Raw genomic sequence first — 14512 nt, 5'->3', positions numbered from 1 at the left:
AAAAAGAACTTCTTGATCAAAGTCCTACAAAGTTCAGCTTGAGCTTCAGTTCTCTTAGCCTCACTAGTAAGGAAGTAAGAAAGTGACCAATCAGGTAGTCGACAGAGCAGGCGTCCTTTCAGATGGGCCCCCGCCGCGGCCAAGACCACCGCATTCCTATGAGCTGCCTCAGCTGCTTCAGGCGAGAACGGTAGAAACCCTCAGGTAATGTTCTGCTGCGGCGGCGGGAACATCTGCATTCAGATGATATGGCCGTGTTCCTCAGCACTTACAGCCAGGCGCCAGGGGCGCCCCCCAGAGCCGCCGCCATCCAGGGATTCAGCAGCCGGCAGCCGCAGATGCAAATCAAATAATGAACACATTTAGCATCCCGGCTCATTTCATTTCTCCACGGCTCGAGGAGAAGGTGGCGGGGATTTCCTCTTTCATGTTCACGCCACGTAAAATCAGCCAGACGCGAGCGGTTACGCCTTCTCATGAACACGCCAAAGTAATCGCGAGAACATTTGCTCCTTTGCAGACATTCAAGAGCTCACAAATGCATTACGGCGCATGGAAATGACTCGCAGCAGCTTAATAGGTGTTTTCACACAATGTGAAATGTAATCCAATATGACAATGGTTTTATTTGGAAATACAAATACGCGGGAAGTGGCGGGCGGCAGGCTGTGATGGATATTTTATAAACATGACAGGAATAGCGAGAAGCCTGATTTTCTTCAAGGGTCATTTCATGAAAACGGCCCCCCCTGCGATGCCACCAGAGGGTCCAGAGCAGCATCTCCTGCTTTGGTGGGACTCCTGCACCAGCATGAGCCCAGCTTGTTGTTTGGAGGAGCAGTTTCCTGAAAAACCTCAGCAGGTCAGCACCGGAAGGAGCAGAACTTCAGGCTGAACCGGGAAGGAAGGAGAGTCGGCCCGATGTGTGTCCACGACTCGGACCGAGTCTTCTCAGTGACTCTCAAATCGTGACGGCTGCAGCTTATCAGATCAAGCCATTATCAGCAGATAATGACCAAAGAGTTGAGCAGACTCATCATTTAAGGTGGAATGGTAAAGGTTGTGCCCCTTCTGACACTTTCTAGCTTCTCTAAGGTTTGAAAGCCCTTAACAACCACGCCCCCTTCACCTCACCTGCTACCCCAGGTCAGCCGTGCCACCACAGCACTGCATGTAGCGAATATCTGGGAAATATAAATGATGGAACCAGTAAAAGCATGACACCAATGCTTCAGGCTCCGCCGATAACCCAGGTTTTTACCCTCTTCCGGCCAGACGGCGAATCAAAAAAAGGGCGATAGCATCTCAGGCACTTTTGTTGAAAACAGCTGCAGATTTGAGACTTTTTCTGGATGTTTGGGGACTTTGGCAGGAAGCTTTTGGCGGTCTTCCTCACAGCGAGGTTGTGACTGATTCCGCTGCGCCTCACAGGCGGGTGGAGGAGCTGAGAGGGGCTTTCAGGGGAGACGCTCATGGCTGACCCTGAAGCTCCATTTTTCAAAAACAACTATAATTCTCAGTGGAGTTTTGCTAAAGTGCAGGAATTAGTGTCAGAAACCGTGTTTCTGTAAAAAGGTTTTAGACTTTAAGTGTATTGGAGCAGGAATCGTGCAAAAGGCAGCAGCTCTTCCAGATAAAGAAACGGTTCCACGCAACGATATGACATCAACATTTATGGGTAAACAGAAGACGATCATCTTCATCCGTCTGTCAAAGTGACTCAGAGACAAGTTAGGAAAGCAGAAAAGCTGTTTACTAGATCTGCAGGTTTCAGCTTTCTATCCCAGTAAAAGACAGCTCTTTCCTCAAACCGTCTGGTTTCTACGGTTCCCACTGACTCCAGTTCTGCTGTCAGGAACCTGAAGACACCTTTCTCCAGAACCTCTTCTTCTGTCGGACACTTTCATCTGTTGCAGCAGCAGAGAAATCTGGGGAAACGTTCACACTTTGCACGTTTTCACATCTTTCCAGCTTTATGCCCATATATTTATTCAAACTCATCTTGTTGATTCCAGAATCTTCTTTTTTTCCTTTGACTGACTGAAGCTTCCATGAGGCTGGGGGTGTAAGTCAACCTGATTCAGGGCTGCAGCGAGACTGGAAGGAGCTCAGGACCATCTCTGGAGCAGACGCTCTTAGTTCTGCTCCTGGACCGCCTCACTGGGGGGAAAACCCGATGGTCTGTCCTCGTCACACATGCTGACAATCTGCAGCGTCTGTTCACCTGTACAGGTGAGTCCAGGTTGACACCTGCTCCCAGTAATCTGCAGCAAGTTAGGTAGAAATGTCTGAACAAACAGGTGGACGATGGAGATGAGTGGTCCACAGAACGTCCAGTCCACAGTGGGCTGATGATGAGTTTCCTCCATAAACTGTGAGGAAACGTAATATTTGGGAGCTGAGGGACTCTTCTCTGTCCAATTAAAGCTCCAGACCACGATCACATGTACAACAAGAACATGCGTCATTGTGAAGCTGAGTTTTATTGGATTCTTGTCCTCTTTGTTCTGCGTCACACCCCTTTATGATCCTTCTCTTTTGCCGTACTTTTTCCATTTTTGGCTCCTTCCTAATTTCCTGCTTTTCTTTCATTCTGGACATTTTTCTGCTCTTGCCTCTCATCTCCAGCGCTCTGCTCCGTCAGCCCTTTGTAGTGTGTCTTATTTCCTGCCTTTTGAACTTCTCTCGGAAACAATAAGCGCGCTTCACGTGCCGCTGGCATTCACGCACTCCAGAGTCTCATGGCGCTCTCATTACACAAACGTATGAGAGTCGGCTCTTCGTTTTCCCTCCAACCTCAAACATCTTCACGCTCCAAAAAAACAAAAGGTCTCTGTGAAGGATGAGCTTCAGCTCAGAAAGGAAAGCGGCCGTTTTTTCCCGCCTTGTTTCAAGGTTTCCTGATCAAATACGCGTCGTGCCGTCAGCAGCCATCTGCTCATAACCAAGGTGACTTATGTCTTCATCTGCAGCGGTCAATACCTCATCAGAATTATTCACTCCTTTGACAAACGAATCAATGAGAGTTCTTCTCCCGCTCACATGTCTTAGTGCTGCGTCAACGGGAGCCGTAATTCAGGCTAAAGAGATCCCTGCACTCCAGAAGACTGAGCTGATGGATGCACCGCCGCAACACCGTCAAGCAGACACCAGACAAACCAATACAGGGTGCTGACGGACACACGGCTCTGAGGAGGCCACCACTGCACCACAGCGGCTCAATGATGGATGGACTCCTCCGGGTTCAAATGAACAAGACGAATCAGCAGCTTTGTTTCAAACTTCTCTGAAAGTCCCACTCCCATCATCGTTTATCTGCTTTCAAAGTGTTTTAGTTATGATTATGATGATTTTAGCCAAAATTGAAGAAAAAAAAAAGTCAATTTCTAAGACGAACAGTCAGAACCATAGATATTTGGACAGAGACACATTCTTTCTACTTTAGTTTCTGTCCATTACCACAGTGAATTTGAAATAAAACAACTCAGATGCCATTGAAGTGCAGACTTTCAGCATTTATTCCATGGGTTGAACAAAAAGATTTTATATAAATGTGAAAAACTAAAGCATTTTTAAACACAATCCCCATGTGCTGGTAAGTAATTGGACAATTGACTTCCATGCTATTGCATGGGCATGTGTGGGCAATTCCCTTCTTATGTCATCATGAGTGAAGCAGATAAAAGGCCTGGAGTTGATTAGAGGACTCATGCTTGCATTTGGAAGATTATGCTGTGAACAGACAACATGCGGTCAAAGGAGCTCGGCATGCAGGTGAAAGGAGCCATCATTAAGCTAAGAAAACAGAAACAAACATGAAACCAGAAACTGCTACAGTATTAGGAGTGGAAACGTCAACAGTGTGGTCCATCCTGAGAAAGAAAGAAAGCACTGGTGAACTCAGCAACACAAAAAGACCTGGACGTCCACGGAAGACAACAGTGGTGGATGATGGCAGAATCATTTCATGGTGAAGAGGAACCCGTTCACAACAGCCAACCAAGTGAACAACACTCTCCAGGAGGTAGGCGTATCAATATCCAAGTCTACCATAAAAGAAGACTGCATGAAAGTAGATCCAGAGGGTACACTGCAAGATACAAGCCACTCAGAAGCCTCAAGAATAGGAAGGCTAGATTGGACTTTGCTAAAAAGCATCTAAAAAAGTTCTGGAAAAACATTCTTTGGACAAATGAAACCAAAATCAACCTCTACCAGAATGATGGCAAGAGAAAAGTATGGAGAAGGCGTGGAGAAGCTCCTGATCCAAAGCACACTATATCATCAGTAAAACACGGTGGAGGCAGTGTGATGGTCTGGGCGTGCATGGCTGCTAGTGGCACTGGGACACTAGTGTTTATTGATGACGTGACACAGGACAGAAGCAGCCCAATGAATTCTGAGGTGTTCAGAGACAGACTGTCTGTGCAGATCCAGGTGAATGCAACCCTGTCTGCGCAGATCCAGGTGAATGCAGCCAAACTGTTTCATAATCCAGATGGACAACGACCCAAAACATCCAGCCAAAGCAACTCAGGAGTTTATTAAAGCAAAGAAGTGGAATATTCTTGAATGACCAAGTCAGTCACCTGATCTGAACCCCATTGAGCAGCATTTCACTTGTTGAAGACTAAACTTCAGACAGAAAGGCCCACAAACAAACAGCAACTGAAAGCCGCTCATGTGCTGATGTGCCCTGCGTGGAGCAAGTGTAGTGCTCAGGTTCTAGTAATAAAGAAAGAACGCTCTCACCTTGGCTCCTCTGCCATCATTTCCCTGAGGGACCCACAACAATGTTAAAACACAAAAGACATCCTTTTCATCACAGTGGGTCTTTAATGTTTTCAATAGAAATAAGGCTAAAAAACATAAAGATTTCCCAGAAGCTACTGCATCGTCTCTTCTCAGGATCCAAATGTCAGAAACACAAAAAGATCATTCTAAAATCTCAAATATGAACTTGTGTTCTACAGAATTAATTCTGGGGCAGAAATTCTGATAAACGCCCCCCCCACACACACACACGCACGCACAGCTGTAAGGACAGAACCAAAAAATTCTTGCAGTTCCAACAGCTGCTCCTTTGGGGGCGCTATTGTCCAGTCGAGCTCTGACAGTAAGAAAGCAGGAAGGAGAAAAGTGTCAAGAAAAGGAGCTCCTGCAGCTCCTCACTGCACCACCTTTACCCAGCATGCACTGCTAAACATCTTCAAGGTTCTTGCTGAAACAGATTTACACTGTGGCGGTTTGGTTCTCCTCCAAACACACGGAGATCACAGCAGATCCTCCCCTTTGGTTCTCCTCCAAACTCCTCTCTGCTCATTTATGTGTAAAAGTACCTTTTTCATTTTCATTTAAACACAAAACATCAATATAGAAGAGGAACACGTCCTTCATGTGGACGTCCCACAGTTTCTTCTTCTGTTCCCTGGAATCTGTGTTTTAGGAGTTATTCCTTCCAGAGGGTCTAAGATTAGTTTGGTAATCTGCTGTGGTATTGTAGACCTGATTTAATGTATAGTTAGTGACGGTCGTTGAGTCGACTGTCGTGATGTTGGGCTATAAATAAAACTGGATGGGATGGACGCCGGGTCGGCATCCCTCCAGGGGTTTATTTTGAAAATCCACTGTGTTTATGAAACTTTGTTGTAGACCGATGTTATGAAATAAATTCCAAAGTTTGAACCGGTTTCTAAAAGACAAATTCAATTTAGTGCCAGAGCTGGTAGACAGAGTTATTCAATCACAAAGGCAGAAGCAACGATAAACATTTAAATGATATTGATCTGATATTTGTATTTTCTAACCTGGCCGTTGATTTTCCTCATTTCCTGCTGCAGTTTCTCCAGATTGTGATGCTGCTGCTTCTCCGGGGCTCATTTGGTTTTTAAAAACTTTCTTTGATTTGTTTTGGACTCTGAGGGTCAGAACTGTTCCTCAGACGGTTCTGCTGCCAGAACCGGTCCATCTGCTGCCGGCGGTTCATGAGCAGCCAAAGGCAGAATCCTGCTGGAATTATGGAATGCCGCTGATTCTGCATCTCTGCCCCCAAAACCTTCAGCTCCCATCATGCATTGCAGGTTGCAGCAGAGCAACGTTTGGATGGACTGGGTGATAAAGGAACATTTAGAGAAATGAAGGGGGGGGGGGCATTTCTATTTGGAGACCAAAGACGGCTATTTATTAGAAACAGCTTGGGAAGACGCGCAGACAGAAAAGACCTGAAGGGAAACACAATCCAGTCCCATCTGTCAGGAGAATCTGTCAACACCAAATCCCTGTTTCTCATTTCACATTCATTTCTTTCATGCATTAAATATTTATGTCGGACTTGATTTCACTGTTTGTTTTCTGATCCGCTCCTCCAGGCGTCTGCTCTTTATTGGCACGGAGAGCCAAATAAAAGTCCGGATGCATTTGTCCGTCCAGCCGCGGAGCTGGGAGCTTCCCTTCACCCCCCCCCACTCCGCAGCAGACCCTCTTTAAAATAACCACAGGATGTCTTGATGGAATTATCGGTTCTGACATAGTCCTGCCATCAATTAAACAGCAGTGTGAGTCAGAGAAGGCGGCGTGAACGTGTGTCAAACTGTCTCCCTGTGGCTTTTCTGAGCCACAATACATGCATCTGTAAGTCAGACGTGAAAATCAAGAAAAACACTTCACATCCCTCAACTACATTATTCACAGAAAAAAAACATTCATTTAAGTTGATCAAATGTTTTTTTCCTTGAGCTGAAATATCTCAAAACTGCTTGAAGGAATCAAATAATCCCTGGAAACCTCTAGAAGATCTTTGAAAGATCTAATTTACTGGAACATCGCCTCTCCTGTTGAGCAGCAGCCTGTGGGTTCTGGAGGTGCAGACCGCTCCACGCCGCCTCGCCATCTTATCACGTTTTAATGCATAAATTACAAAGAATGTTGCCATTAGTCCTCCTTCAATCCTGCTTTAGTCGCAAATTCCTGCTGGCCTCCACTTCTGATGCTGGATTTATGGGATGCAGCTGATTCTGCATCTCTGCCACCAAAGCCGTCAGCTCCCATCATGCTTTGCAGGTTACAGCACAGCCTCCTTTGCCCCCCCAGCACATGAAACAACAGGTGGAGTTCACAGGGAAATCTGAGGACCAGGTTGGTTGATTTGGAGAAAACGGCTCCAACAGGAACTGATGGTCTGAACAAACTCACAGAACACGAGGAAGACTTTTCCAGAGTCCTGCTCTGACTTCAGGAGAATCACCGTGAGGCGGGTCTTCCTGCTCCTCCTTCCTGCTCCACAGCAGGCTGGTGTTTCTAGTTTTTTCTTTCAGCTTCTGTTCTCTTCTCTCGTTAAGAATCCAGAAGGAGGTGCTTCTCCTGCAGAACCATAGAGCTGCTGCTCCTGCAGGAGCTGCTGCTTCTGCTCCGGCTTCTCCTGCTTCCCCCTCACCTCCTGGTTGGTTCACAGCTTAAAACCACTTTGTTTTTGGCCTTTCTTTGTTCACACGGCTTCAAGCTGCTCCATCTTTAAAGGCATCGAGCCCACCAGAGCCGCTGACAATTACTGAGGCCTGTTGCCGGGTAATTAGTGAAAGGAAGTGAGCTCTCAGACCCCCACCCCCCCAGAGAGCCCCTGCTCACACAGCTGAACACGACATCGCTGGCAAACAGAATTATTTACGGGGATTCAGAGCCTTTTTCTTATTTACGCGCTCCTCTGCTGCTAATTGGGCAGAAGAATCCAAATCACACTCCAGAGGAGACCCATAAAGGCCACAGGACCAGAGACAGGAAGTCACGCCTGAACATGTGAAGGAGACATGAAGGAGGACGGATGGAGATCAACGGAAGGCGGGAACAGAGGGAGAGCAACTATAACTGTTATAATTATTATGAAGCGCCTGTTCGCTCATCATTTTATTTTTAATCCGTGTGGTTGGTGCTTTTTTTGTTTAAGAGCGAAGCTGGAAGAAGGGTTAAGAGAGGCTAACACGCTAACAACAACATTAGCCTGGATGAACATAAATCCATGCGGTAAACGCTGCAATCTGCATGTTTGCTGCACTTAAATATGTGGAATAACATCAGCCTTTATTTAGTCGGGACACGACTGGAAACACAAATCCACATGATTGTCTGAACGGTTTCTAAGGACTGAGCAGCATTTCTGCTTTAAGCTCACACACCGCCCCAAAGCCGCTGTGAGAGCTGGATGTCCGAGCTCTGCTCAGAGACCCGGTTCTCCTGAGTCCAGCAGCTCGTTCACATAGAGCGGTGGGACGGATGGCAGTCCCAAGCCTCCCACACGTAACAAAGCATCCTCCCCTCCCCTCAAACACAAAGCTATAAGTCCGGCTGCTCTGCTCAGAGACGCGGTTCGCTCCGTCCGGGAGCCTGGACTGTGGAGGGTCCGGACGTCAGGGGGCACGAAGCGCTCCTCCCCGGCGCCCCCCTCGCGGGGGTGTCAGAGAAGAAAGGAAGGGAGAGGCAAGGAGCCCACGGGGCGAGGGCGGAGCGCAGAGGCGTCCGTGGAGCAGCTGGTCGGTCCTGTTTGAGCTCCAAAGCTTCTCTGGAGGGAAACACCGTCTATGCATGACGTAAACCAGAGCAGCAGTGACACACAATCAGAATGAATCGTTTACATGAACAACAATCAGATCAACAATCGGCATAACCACCTATCTCCATCGGAAAGACATGTTGATCCGAACGAGTCTGATGGGGGCAGACTATTCTGAACGGCGTGTTTACGTGACGCATTTTTCTTCAGATCAGGCGTTCATTCCGATTACTTTTGTTCGTGTAAATGCAGCTAATGAAAGAGATCATGTTTCTGTTTCTCTTTCATCTCCTTCCTAAAATGAGAGGAGGATGTAAAAATCTTCTCCACGCAAAGATCTAAGCTACTAAGCTCCATCAGATCTTTGGGATCCATCTTTCCCCGTCTTCGGCTGCAGGATTATGTTTCTGGAGCCTCCAGGAGCAGACGGGAAGGCAGAGCTGTCAGCTCCGAGCCTCAGCTCCTCTGATCCCCCCCCCAGAGGCCCCCTCCTGTCAGACAGGAGCTGTCACTCAGAGCTTCACGTTATCCGACAAAGAAAGTCAAATCTTTGTGCAGCGTGTTGAAGGTTTTTGCCTGAAGATCATTTGCAAACATCCGTGAGAAAGTTCTTCACAGAAAAGCTGCACATGTGGAACCGATGAGTCTATAAAACGTCCAAACAGATCCAGAACGGATTCCTCGTCCTGCTGAGGACCACGTGAACTTCTACTCTGAAGCTTTTCAGTCACTGAGAAACGTCTACGGAGCGTTTCTCTGCTGATGTGTGGAACCCTCACCTTCCTGATTACAACCTGCAGCCACGGCGAGCTACTTCCTGCAGGAAAGGCTCTGCGTGACCAACGTCCCTCCAGACGCTTCTGCACACCTCCAACCAAAGACGCCTCAGGGAAGCGTGGTCTTCCTCTGAGGCCTGATGGAGCGATGAAGAGGCGCTCAGCTGAGTGATGCTACGTTCACACCCGCCGTGTGTCACGCGTTCAGGAACATGCCCGACGCCGTTTCTGAACGCGTTTCCTTCCACAAATGGGGTTGGCGATAATAGATTTAGAAAACACTGGCATCTATCAGAAAGAAAATGTTTTTGAGGCGTGTTGAAATGGACGCATCTCACAAAACTGCAATGGAAAGCCTTTTTTCTGACTCCTTGAGCGTCACAGCGCTCATCAGAAGTTGAGTGTGTCGTGTGGAACTGTTGGATCCACAGCTCCTCTGGAAAATCACAAACCACCATTGCCCAAAATGGCTTCACCCATAGCCCCTCCCACGTGTAAGGAACTCGCCGCTTCACAGCCTGGAGAAGACGCCGACGTCACCTTTGACAGATGATGAGTGCTAGTGAACTGAATGTATCTGCTGTCAATCAAAGTGTTGTTCACCTGTATTCATGTTTCTGAGTTGTTCTGTGTTTCACATAAATAGGATTTAAAGGAAACGGCGTCATAGTGGAATTGTGCTTTTTCCATATTTCTAGGTTTTGTTCATATCTGATGCAGCAGCAGTAGAATTCCACATCTGCCATCACTCACTTCTGCTTCATGATCCCTTTTGAGACGGTTCTGTCCTGAAACGAACGCCACCCATACGTCTCAACTAACCGGAGTCCCTGATTGGTGACAGTTGATCCCCCACCTCCCCCTGGGAGCTCCTCCCTTCACACCCTCCACTTTGTTTAAACAGAAGCATCAGGAAAACACACGTCATTGGAATGTGTGTATGTGTGTGAGGAGGAAGCAGCCTTCTTCATGGTGATGATGATGCTTCAGCTCCACCTTTTAGCATATGAGGCTCTGACAAACACACGCGTGTGCAGCTGCACACTGAGGCTTCATCCGTTTTCTGTGCAGACGTCTCCTCCACAGCAGCTCCCTCAGGTCTGCAGGCAGACGCTGGTTTCAAACCCCCGCCCTTCTTACTTAATGTCAAAATCCAAATATAGTCGTCCTGTGGTCTGACGCAGCATATTCACACCCTGAAAGTCCTTAAAGTTTGAGCTCAGAGGCCAAACAAAGCGGCGGCGGCGGCAGGCTGTCATCAGGACACTCAAACAGCTGATTTGTGCAGAAGGGCTCGCCGCCGTCCTCTAATGCAGTTACACGCCTTCTGTGTGCGTCTGCCAGCTACTTTCACAGCTAAGTTATTCATGAGTCTTTGCTGAGGTGAAGGGGGAGGCGAGTGGAGTGCCCCCCCCCATGCCGGTCCTCCCCAACGCTACTCATGTTTGCTCCTTCTGCTTTTTTCTGATCCACTATCAGTCTCCTCACTCTCACCCCCCCCCCCCACAAGTTTCCTGTTTTATCATCTAATTGTCAATAAAACGTAACTTCATGTTTCTGCACGTTAGAGTTTCCTTTGCTGTAATCTGAAGCACTGTCACCCACATCATGACACTCTCACCCCCGTGCTTCACTGTTGGAACAGGCTCCTCATCCTGATGTGCTTCATGCAGGTTTCAGAGTGAAGGCCTCAGATCACCAAGATGCAATGCAGCAGCATCATCTTCAGTTTCTCACTTCCACTCTTCCAGCAGCAGATCATCAATAAGTGGCGGCGTGGAGAACATCTGGACGGGCCGACCTATTAAATGTCGACCTATCCGCCGACCGAACACGCCCCTTCAGACAAACCCGCCGGCGAGGAGCGAGCGGCAAATTCAAGTGTTGATCAGAGTTTCGCAACTTTGAAACTCAAACATCAGCAAAGAACCTGCACTGAGCAGAACCCATCAGAACCGGACCGTTTTGTTTGTGTCTGACACCAGATTCAAAGACCAGAGAACCATCAGAACCACAGAAGACCTGGTCCAACACAAACCACTGCAAAAGAAGCCCAAATGACCATCACTCCACCACCGTGCCCTCCCACTGACAATAGGACATTTCCACTGCAGTCTGGTTCTTTTGGGTCTAAAGAAACGGAAACCATGATGTGATGTGGTTTTTTTAACAGAGAAATCCTCTCTAAATTATTTCTTCATTTTTTTTTTCAAACATCAGAACTCTGTAAAGGAATAATGCTTCATAGATAGCAGGAAAAATAAACCTAATTAGAGTATTTGTGGCGTTTTAGCGCGCGGCTGAACACAGATGTCAGCGTATACAGCCAATCTTCAAAACAATTTCTTCTCATTTAGAGCTTTAATGACACCAGCGGAGAGCTGGTTTACGACATCGCTCGCTTTCTCAGCTCTCTAATTTATAAGCAATCAGCAGATTCAGTGGCTTTTCTTTCGGCAAACGCGCTCTTTCATTTGCTGTTCAAGTCGGATGAAAAGCTCCATGATTGGAAAGATTTCTACAAACTCCAAGTTCAATCCCAGGAGAGCGTCTGAACAGGAATGTGAGATGAACGCCTCTTTCATGCAGCGCGTCCACCTCTGATCCATGCGGCTGCACGTTACTCCGCATGGGGATACGCTCTGCATTTGCATCCGGAGAGCTCTCTGATGCTTAATTGATATAGATCTAAGCGACAGGCCTGTGGCCCGGAGCGCTCGATATGTTCATTTTTCAGAGTAAGCAGGATGGATGTAGCACGAGTGCATCAATATGCAGAGTCTCATCCAGACGCCACATTTTTCTGGATTTGGAGAAACAGGGCTGAGACTCCATCCTTCCATGTTCTGTTTGGGTTTGGTGCAGAAGCACATGTCAGCTGTGAGGTCAACCCCCATCCAGAAAACGCAGATTCATAGGAATGTTTAGGGAACCTGGACCAGAGAGACACCATTACCCAGAATGCTCTCTGTGGAGCAGAGGAACATCTGAGCTCCATGCAGGCTCCTCTGAGCTGTGATTCAGATGTTTGAGCCGAGTTCACCCCCCGGATGCTCACACGAGGTTCTTCCATTTAGCAGGAAATGACCTGCCGAGCGTGGAATTCTGGATCCGTTTGTCACGCCACCAGATTCCAGCAAACAACGCTCATGCCGTTCCAGGAGAAGAAGCAGGCTGGGGAGCACAGTCACCCGGGAAACGTCTCCGGAGCGCATTTTAACAGACTATCTGCTCCACAAGTCCCAAATGAGCCGTCTGCCTCTCGGTTCCTGTGGACTCAGTCCAGCAGAGGCATCATGAGGAACTCCAGAAAGCACTTAACGCCCAGCACCTCTGGCTCCTCAGCTGCAGAGTCATTTATTCCTCATCAGCTGCTGAGCGGAGCGCCGCTTCAGACGCTGGATGATGCATAGTAAACAGGACAGAGCCGTGTCGGTAATGACTAATCAGAGGAAGATGGAGTGAGTGTTTGCAGCTCAGTCGGCGCTGTGACAGCGGCAAAGCGATCCGATCAGGCAGAACCAGACACTCTCAGGACCCGGGAAGATCCTTTCAAAGTGTGGAAGCCACAACCACGCAGCACAAAGTGGGGAGCCTTACCTCCAAGTCAGATGGTAGTAATCTCAGTCCAGAGGAAGGCAGGAACCATCCAGCCTTCAAGCGGCTGCTCCTCAGCTTCCAGGGATCTTCTTCCCAAAAATATTCTGGGATAGCGGGAAATGTTAAGTCTGCTTCAGAGACGGTGATCCAGCAGAACAAGCGGCAGACGGCGGGTTTCCTCGGGCTGCGCGGGCGCCTGTGACATGCTTCTTCAGACGGTCATCAGGCTGGGACAGAGAAGTGATATTCCCAGAGTCCGGAAGATCCCGGCATCCTTCAGCGTGACGGAGAGAACCGCCGGCGCACAGCTCTGCCGCCTGCTTAGACCCCCCCAAAATGAGGGGATGGCAGCAGATGAGCACAGAGCAAAGGGGGCTGTTGCATCAACATCGCTCTCAAACTACTTTGTCTTTCCATTGGGGGGGGGGGGGGTGTCAGCAAAGGAGTCTGACGAGAATCAGCTTCATCTCCACTCCAAGTCTGAAATCTGCACCGAAGCGTGACCGAGGGGGGAGTGTGCACAGAGCGGCGAGCAGGAGGGAGGCTGCGAGCCCAAGTGAAGCCGGAGAGCGATGTGAGAGAGGAGGAGGAGGAGGAGGAGGAAGGCTGGAGAGAGACAGAGCTGCATGCACTGCCAGAGACTACATTAACACAAAGGAGGTGGAGTTTTCCTCACAGTAAAGGGAGGGGGGACCTGGATTTGGAGAGCAGACAGAGGAGGAAGCAGGAGTGATGGCTGCTGCTGAGGAAGAGGCTGAAGGAGTTCAGGGAGACGAGGAGGAGGAGGCACACATCTGTGAAGACCTCCACCCCTTCTTCTGACACCCTGAAACTCATGTTTGAGGTTTACAGCTCAGACTGGATTTGGGGAGCTGATTCTGTCCCATAGGAGACCCCCAGAGGTGTGTTAGTAGTGGGATGGGGGGGGGTACCAAAACACCAAAACAACCCCTTTATCCACAAATACACATTTAGTTTACAGGCTGACAGGTATTTGATGCTTTTCATGCGTTTTACTTGTAAGTTATTTTTAGGGACATTAAAACAATCATTTAAAACAAATGATAGTTTTATTTTAACTGAGTTCTGCCACTGATTATGCTGCTACGCTTCTGTTTTGGCCTTAAGTTTGAGTGGAGCTGCTGGAGATGTGATGCCTTTTGGGCTAAAAGTCCAACTCCGATCATCTCCTGACCCGTTTTCCTTTTGTTCCCAGAGGCTCTTTCATTCTGATGATGCAGTTTTGAGCCACAATCCAGAAACCTGTGTCGTTTTTCAGGACAACGTTTCTGCAGAGCAGTTCATTAAAAATTCACCTCTAAGCTGTGGGCGGGACCGATCCACCAGTTGACTCTCTCCCGCTAGCTTACAGCCTCAACCTAATACTAGCGGGGAAAATGTTCCGATTCCAATGCAGCTCAGACGAGGAAAACAAAGACGTTGCTGATGCATTACAGACAAATGGATCAGGCGGGTCAAAGGGCAGGGAGGCCCACTTTAGCCTTTTATTTTATGACTCTTTTCTGTTTTGTACCATTACTGGTGTGAAGCCCTTTGAGACGACTTTAATAAAAGTGAATTGAACTGAATTGAA

At 48.1% G+C, this 14512-nt stretch overlaps 1 protein-coding gene across 4 annotated transcripts in view; it reads right to left on the bottom strand.

The window, feature by feature from the left end:
* Positions 1-14512, bottom strand: part of sgcd (sarcoglycan delta) — a 198058-nt gene that overhangs the window by 165302 nt on the left and 18244 nt on the right. The window contains exon 1 of one of the 4 annotated variants that reach the window (XM_023962869.1): positions 12919-13483. The exons of 1 other annotated variant lie outside the window; for it this stretch is intronic. The gene's annotated coding sequence lies outside the window, so the exon portion shown is untranslated. Of the gene's footprint in view, positions 1-12918; positions 13484-14512 lie in introns of those variants that run through there. 2 more of the 4 variants (XM_023962865.1, XM_023962867.1) reach the window with 2 other exon arrangements.

The sequence above is a fragment of the Oryzias latipes genome, chromosome 14 (genome assembly GCF_002234675.1).
Source record: "Oryzias latipes chromosome 14, ASM223467v1".
Taxonomy (NCBI): domain Eukaryota; kingdom Metazoa; phylum Chordata; class Actinopteri; order Beloniformes; family Adrianichthyidae; genus Oryzias; species Oryzias latipes.
The sequence above is the reverse complement of the archived record's forward strand: the minus strand, read 5'-3'. Positions and strand labels throughout refer to the sequence as shown.